This window comes from Drosophila willistoni, assembly GCF_018902025.1.
Source record: "Drosophila willistoni isolate 14030-0811.24 chromosome 2R unlocalized genomic scaffold, UCI_dwil_1.1 Seg167, whole genome shotgun sequence".
Taxonomy (NCBI): Eukaryota; Metazoa; Arthropoda; class Insecta; order Diptera; family Drosophilidae; genus Drosophila; species Drosophila willistoni.
The window spans coordinates 14,993,954-15,001,207 of record NW_025814050.1 but is presented as its reverse complement, the minus strand read 5'-3'; positions in this window follow the sequence as shown (position 1 = coordinate 15,001,207).

The window sequence follows — 7,254 nt, the reverse complement described above, 5'->3', positions numbered from 1 at the left end:
ATTATGCTAAACTTTTTTCTTGCGGTTAGGCTAAGCAAGTTGTCATAATGTAGGCAAAGAAAATTTATGACTAGCAAAAGTTCATCGAAGGCTATTACTAGGTCATTACAAGTTTATATGTTTACCTTTATTCCCAATGATTTTTATTTAACACTGGGACATTATTTTTAAATGAAGGTCATAGTTGAGAAAATAAGATTTTGTAAAGTTAAAATTTCTGGACGCAATTTGTTGCCAATATAAATACATATAAAAATGCAGCAAATGCAGGAGAGATCGGCGCTAATACGTTTCGTTTGAGTTTTGCTCAGTCCATGGTTGTTATGGAAAATTGTAATTTGAAATTTTTATATATACATATACTCAACACCAACTTGAAATAATAAGACACTTTGTAATTAGTTTTCACAATCAATTTATTTTAAGGTACCATACGCAATCGGAGTCAGAACTTAACTACAAACTTCTCGAACGTATACTGACGCTCACACAAGAGAAAGAGAGCATTTTCGGAAAATCCCGTTTTCAATATCGAATTCAGATTTATACATATACATGTGATTTTTGTACATTTTCAACAATTATAGATAATCAAAAGAAGAGCCATAGTTTCTAATGATACAACCTTCTACGTAGTAAAACTAGATAGAGCAAAAAATGTCTTGCCTTCTGTGTCATCTCTTGCACCGAAAAATGACAAAATTGTGTCATGATCTATCATATCTTGTTTGAAATTTCAAACCTGATTTTCATGTGATATCTTTTTAAGTATCTACATGCGAATAGATTTTTGAAAACAAATCGTTTTAAGCATCTTATTCGTGGTAGTTTTAACTCTTAGCAGGTACTTGTAGGATATTTTAGGAGTTGAAAAAAAGCTTTTTCTTGGTTCCATTACATTTTGCCATTAACCTTTGACAACAATAATAGAGTTTTCCAAAGCATGGAAAAATGTAATGGAAATGAAAAAGTTCCAACACAAATACTGATGACTAATTCATTAGGCTTAATCACAATTTTGCCTTTATAAGAAGTCGAAGAAAAAAGTAAACTCTATCAAATGTATTATCGAAAGAAAGAATACAAATTTTTTAGATTTATGATTTTGAATATTCAGAAATCTGCTTCGCAATTTGGTAAATAAGCGAAGTGGCTAAAATGTTACATAGAATAATTTCAGCCACCATTTTCAGTCATTTTTTCTGAATTTTTTGGAACCTTTTTTATCTCTCAAGTAAATTTACTTAAATTTTGTCGAAATTACACACTACGGCCCCATTAAACCCATTACTTAAGATTTTCTTGAAGACTGTAGGTAAAATAGCTAATAGTCAAAAACCTTCCTCCTTCCTCAGTATTGACGACATTAACAAAAGGAATGGCCTCTGATTTTGTTTTATTGTTTTACAGTTTCAGTGCCTCATCGTGGACATTAAGTACCTAATTAGTTTTGTAATTAATCATCAAAGTAATTTCTATTCTGTCATCAACAAAATGTGAAACATTCATTAAAAGTATATATGTTTTACTGTTTGTCCCCACATAAATTACCATTTATTGTATTTACTTATTCCATTTATAAGCAAAATTTTCTTAATTAAGATAGTATGCATATGTTTTGCCTTGATTTGTTTATTATTATCGCGAGGCGCTGAAATAATAATCTTTATATTAAGATCTTAATCGCAAACACATTTCATTTCTTCAATCAATAATGAATTTTATAATAAACAAAAAAAAAAAGAAAAAACGTTTTTCCTTCAGAAAAGTATAAAAAACAAAAAATTGAATTTTTTGTTGCGTTCGTATCATTAGAAGATATTTAATTGAATTAGATTGTATAAACATTATTTTTATTCATTTTTAATAATGTTTATTTATCCAATGTTATTGTTTTTGTAAGTTTGATGCTTGGAGAAAGTTTCCGAGAAGAAAAAGGAAAGTTTCCAATTCCATTAAAATCGGATATACATACATACTTGAAAAGCCATATTTGATTGATTGAAAAGCCAATTCAACAGATCCATTTGTATAGTCCATCTAAATCAATACCTGGGCTTCCCTCAGTTGAAGATCTAATGGAAAGCAACTAATTAGTTGAGCTTCTTTAAATATTGATATTAAATATAACTTTACTGTAAGAGGAATGAGAAAAAACTCTGGAAGTTAAGAAAGCACACACTCCAGATATTGGAGACTCTTTTTTATATTGTAGATGTTTATAATAATTTGATCTCTTACAATTGAAATAAAAAAACTAAGGACTAAAAAATTATTCTCTTGTTGGTTTCCTTTTGTTAACCGCTAAAAATCCTTGGTTAATGCAACCGATTCGATCGATTTTTGCACCTGTAATCAAGAGTGAGTATCCCCCCAAATTTATTGGCTTCTTTATGCATATAAGCTTAAAAAGGTAAATTTATGAAACGCACAATTTGTAGGCATAAACGAGAACACAATATGTACATATGTGTATAAGTGTGTGCATATGTGTGGTAAATGTATATCTATCAATGGCAATTGTTATGATATGGCACGTGTTGGTTTTTAGGATATACATTATATACATAGCACCATCCACACATATATAAATACAATATAAACGTATTATGTTTAATTTTGTTATGTTGCTACATTTTCATGTTAACATTTCAATAGACACGTGTGTGTTTGTACACACACACACACACTTATACATAAATACATACATACACATGTACATGTATGTATATAAATCTATATTATATATACGTCTTTTATATCAAAAAGATTCTAATTTCTGAGATTAGATGAGGCAAATTTATGAACATTATTATATTATGCATGTGTTTCGTATAAAATTGAAATTAATTTTCACAAACATTTGTCCCCTTTTCTACAAAACAATAGAAAAATATATAAAAATTTATGTAGATATTTCAGTAGATACATATATGTAGATATAGTATATATATGTACATACATATTCAAAAAACACAAAGAGAGAAATTCCTTAAATAAATATGTATTAAATATGAGATTATGTCGTTCATCTTGGTCGGCCATTTTTTTTATGTCCGCAATATTTATATTCTTGTAAGAAGTGAAAATTTATTTGTTTTGACTTTTGCTACAAAGACTTTAGTCCGTGAAAATATTGACTTACATAAATACATACACAAGTCTTCAGCATCCCTCATCATATGCATCATTAGAATGATCATTCGAATATTATTCCGATTGTCTTTATTTTAACTTGCACATCGTGCGTATACGTATTGACTGACATTAATGTAGTAAATAGTTCTTACTAGAATAGGTAGAACTTTGCATTCTACCGGATGTTTATAATTACATATTAATAAGCATCACAAAACTGTTATCCATTCCAGCTTTCATTATTTTTGTATTGAAGCAATACTTTAAGGGCAGAAAGATTTCCGAAAAAAAATTAGAGATAGAGAGTTTCAACAAGTTAAAGTTAAACATATTCAAGAAATTATAAATATTTTTAAAATCTCCTTTTAGAGAGTTAGAAATTCTTTTTGGGTATATTAATTTTAACAAACTATAAAACAATTAGCTAAATAGTATTTTTTTCATATAAATTTTAAAATGCATTTTTAATATTTCGCTTTGGCTCGAAAGTAAAAACTGTCGAATTAGTCAAATAAAATATTAGCAATTGTTTTCTTTTCTGAATCCCTCGACTTTTATGTCTTTTTACAACACTGTTTACTTATGTATTTGTAAAACAACAAAGAAACGTATAAGTAAATAAAAAGTATTTCCACAACGAAGGAAATAATGGTTTTTAAAATTGATTTATAATCGAATATTAAAAAATAATAATGTTTTTATTTTGCTGTTTCTTCCTCTATTAACTTCAAAAAGGAAATATACAAAAGTAAAATGTTTCTAACCTAAGGAAGGACACTTTTAATTCGAAATTGTATTTCTTTCAATAATAAGAAAATCTATATAAAAGTGCGATGTTTCTTTTGGAAAGCCATGAACAATTATTTTTTAGTGTTTACTTAAATGAAGATTTGTTTTTTCTAATAGTAACGTCAAAAAAGAAAAACTTTTCTTTAAATGACAATTTTTCTTGGCTGACAGTATGGCATTTCCCCTTAATCTTAAAGATTTGCGTCTATTCGTTTTTAGACTACATTAAAGCTTGTAATCCCTCAAATAGCCACAAAAAAAAATGCAAATTTTTTACCAACAAAGTCAGAGTAAATATGATTTATTGCTCAAAAATATAATAATTTAGAATTGTGGATATTAAGATAAAGTATCGCATGAAAGTGAAATTTTGAAATTTACTGTTCTTAACAAATATATATATATCTCCCAAGTGAGCCACCTAAAAAAAAACGTTTGCGTATGTTTTACTCAAAAGTACCTATTACGATTTATATGAATAAAGGAAAAAAATCCAATTTGGGATAAAATTAAAGCATCGACCTTTCAAAAAATTACTCAAAGTGGTTAGTAGTTCTTGGCCGACTTGGAAAAATGTCTTTTTCCATTTGCTGTTCTTAGTTATTTTATTAATTACACTGGTTATAATTATTTAAGTCCTCGGGGCCAATTTAATATGCGTGTTTCATTGTTGTATATGTTACAAATGAAATACGATTACTCTTGAGAATATTAGAATTGAGGCTTTGTTCCTGGAACTTTATAAGGTACGTACCACATGGCGTATACATAACACACAATAAGATTAACCTTTAGTCTAGGTTTAGTAGTCCACTGACTATAGAATTTTTAAAATTTCTGTTTATTCAATAACCGAATTTCAATAATCAAAGTTCTAAACCCTCTAGGGGAAATTTGTTTGTGCATTATTCTATAGCGCTTTATTGGGAAAGTAAACGCTTTCAATTTTCGCCTCTAATACTTTGTAATACCTTTGAAATATGTTTCAAATTTCTAAAATCTTTTTTTAACAAAACGCAAACAGAGGTTTATATACTGACAATCAATGAAACGTTTTAACAACACCTAGAGCCATCTACTACTACTAGTATGACTTTCTACTCAAATGTTGAAAGCTGTCAATGTTCGTGTTTGCTGCATAGAAGGAAAAAAACCCCCCTCATTTGGGAGGGGGTGAGGTGTGGATATGCTCCACAAAGGCAAAGCATTGCATCAAAACAATTGTTACAGTCTAAGTTGTCATTCAAAATGTCAATGCAATGCAATGCAATGGAAACGAATTCTGAAGGAGCATTAAAATAGGAAGAAATCAATAAGTAAACCCATCCTTCATATTCATTTCAAAGACATTAAGATAGAGCACGCGTGTATCCAACTGTGGCAGTTTGCGTGCAAATCATTTTAATTTAAGAACCTAAATTCGATTCCATCATTAATGCACTTTGTCTCTTAAAAAGAAAAAAAGATCAAATTGCAATACTTAAATTTCTGAGCTTTAAAAATCATTCTGTTTGAATGTGCGTGCATGAAATTAGGGTTTTTGGGTCTACTACCCTACTTTTATTTTTATGTGTATATAGTTATTTACTCATATCAAACTTGAGTATGGGTTTTCACTCATCTGTTTTTCACTTTTCCACCGCATACATTCTGCTAAGATGTTGGCGAAAACATTTTCAACATGTATGCATGCATGTGTCTGCACTTTGCAAAAAGGAAAAAATGTACGAAATCTGCCTCGGGCGTTAAGAAATGACACGGCGTCTTTACTGCAATGTTGTGGCAACACATATTTGTTTTCTTCTCGCTTGTTTTTGTTGTTGTTTTTGTTTTTTTCTTTTTTGTCGGTTTCATGTCTTAAAGGTTTTCTAATTCTTCAGTAAGAATAATTTATTTGCAGCATTCTCAGAGGTTTTCTTAATAAAAATGTCACTCAGTTTTGATGATTAAAATCGAAGCAATGACTTTGCTTAAAATTATGACCTTCTTTGTTTACTCACTATTAATTTGGGATACTAGGTCAGCTCCTAGTACCCATGTAACTAATTGTAAGTGCATGTTTTAGTATAGGAAAAGGTCCTATGTCAATTGAATTTAAGTTAGTTAACGAGACGGGCTAACTTCGGTTTGCTAATATTTGTACACACAAGTTGATAAATAAATATAATAGGCAAAACAGATTCAAAATTTTATGTTTAAGAAGGTATTTAATATATTATTATTTGATTGATTGAAAGCTGAATCATGTAATTAACACAAGGTGGCGCAAAAGAAATCACCCTATTGGAAGATGCTCTCATTTTTGCAAATGGCCGCCAATGTCAAATCTATTTTGACATTTGTGGACTAGACAGATACAGAATACAAGTGAATAAGCCATGGAGCGATACACTCCCCAAAAACGTGGAATAATTGTGAAGGACGCGTTTCCGGGTCGCTTAATTTCGCGTTTTGGCGATTTGCACTGGCCCGCCAGATCGCCCGATTTAACGGTCCCGGACTTATTTTTATGGTGTTTTTTGAAGTCCCGTGTTTACATCAACATGCCTGAGACCTTGGAAGCCCTCAAGGAAAATATCCGACACGAATGCGAGAATTTATCGCCCGAAACGCTCGGAAAATGGCGGAGATATGGGCCGGCAAGTACCACCATGATTTGTAAATCCTTTCAGGTGGGGTGTCAAATTTCTCGGCTAAATACCACCCGAAAAATCCAAAAAAAAAATCTTGTTATTCAGGAAGGCTATGGCTATCCGCCCACGAAGTTTTTTTTTTTTAATTTATTTTGGCAAAATGGCGGCTGTTTGAACAAAAAACGCTCTTTTTCGGAGAACATTTTTGGCTAAAAAAATTCATAACTTCCAAACAGGACCTTAAATCAAAAAATCCTACGTGGGCGGATACACAACACTGTAAAGAATATGTGGTAAAAATTTAAGCCAAATCAGTCCAGTAGATTCGGAGATATTTGACACCCCGGTTCAAAAAAAGTAGTTTCGAGAAAAACGCAAAAGAAAAAAATGTACCGCGTCGGGGCCGACTCGGCCGCGCTCACTTCTAAACGCTGTAACTTCGGAACTAATTCGAATACCGATGTAAAGTGAAAAAGATTCTTAAAACTATAGAGGATTTTTAGAGCCAAAAAAAAAAAAATGTTTTTTTTTCACAGGTGGCGTAACCCCTTAAGTTAAGTTTAACTCGTGGCCTTTACCAACATCAGATTTTATATTCTAGAAAAAAATATCAAGAACAGTATTGAATTAGTTGAACTTTCTAAATTCTACACCAATTCACCAACATTTTGACCTAGATATACCTACAAATTAT